The following is a 237-nucleotide window of genomic DNA, read 5'->3' on the forward strand; positions in this document are numbered from 1 at the left end:
CGTGATGAAAAGTGGATATACTAGAGTAATCCCAAGCGTAAAAAATCGTGGGTTAAGCCCGGCGAAGCAGTAGCATCAACGCCAAAGCGGAATATCCACGGTTCCAAGCTCATGCTCTGCATTTGGTGGGATCAGCTGGGGGTAGTGTATTACGAGCTGCTCCAACCCAACCAAACCATCACAGGAGATCTCTATCGACGACAATTGATGCGTTTGAGCCGAGCATTGAAAGAAAAA

This window comes from Odontomachus brunneus, unplaced genomic scaffold, assembly GCF_010583005.1.
Source record: "Odontomachus brunneus isolate Ranch 3 - 2012 unplaced genomic scaffold, Obru_v1 Obru_scaffold_227, whole genome shotgun sequence".
Lineage (NCBI taxonomy): Eukaryota > Metazoa > Arthropoda > Insecta > Hymenoptera > Formicidae > Odontomachus > Odontomachus brunneus.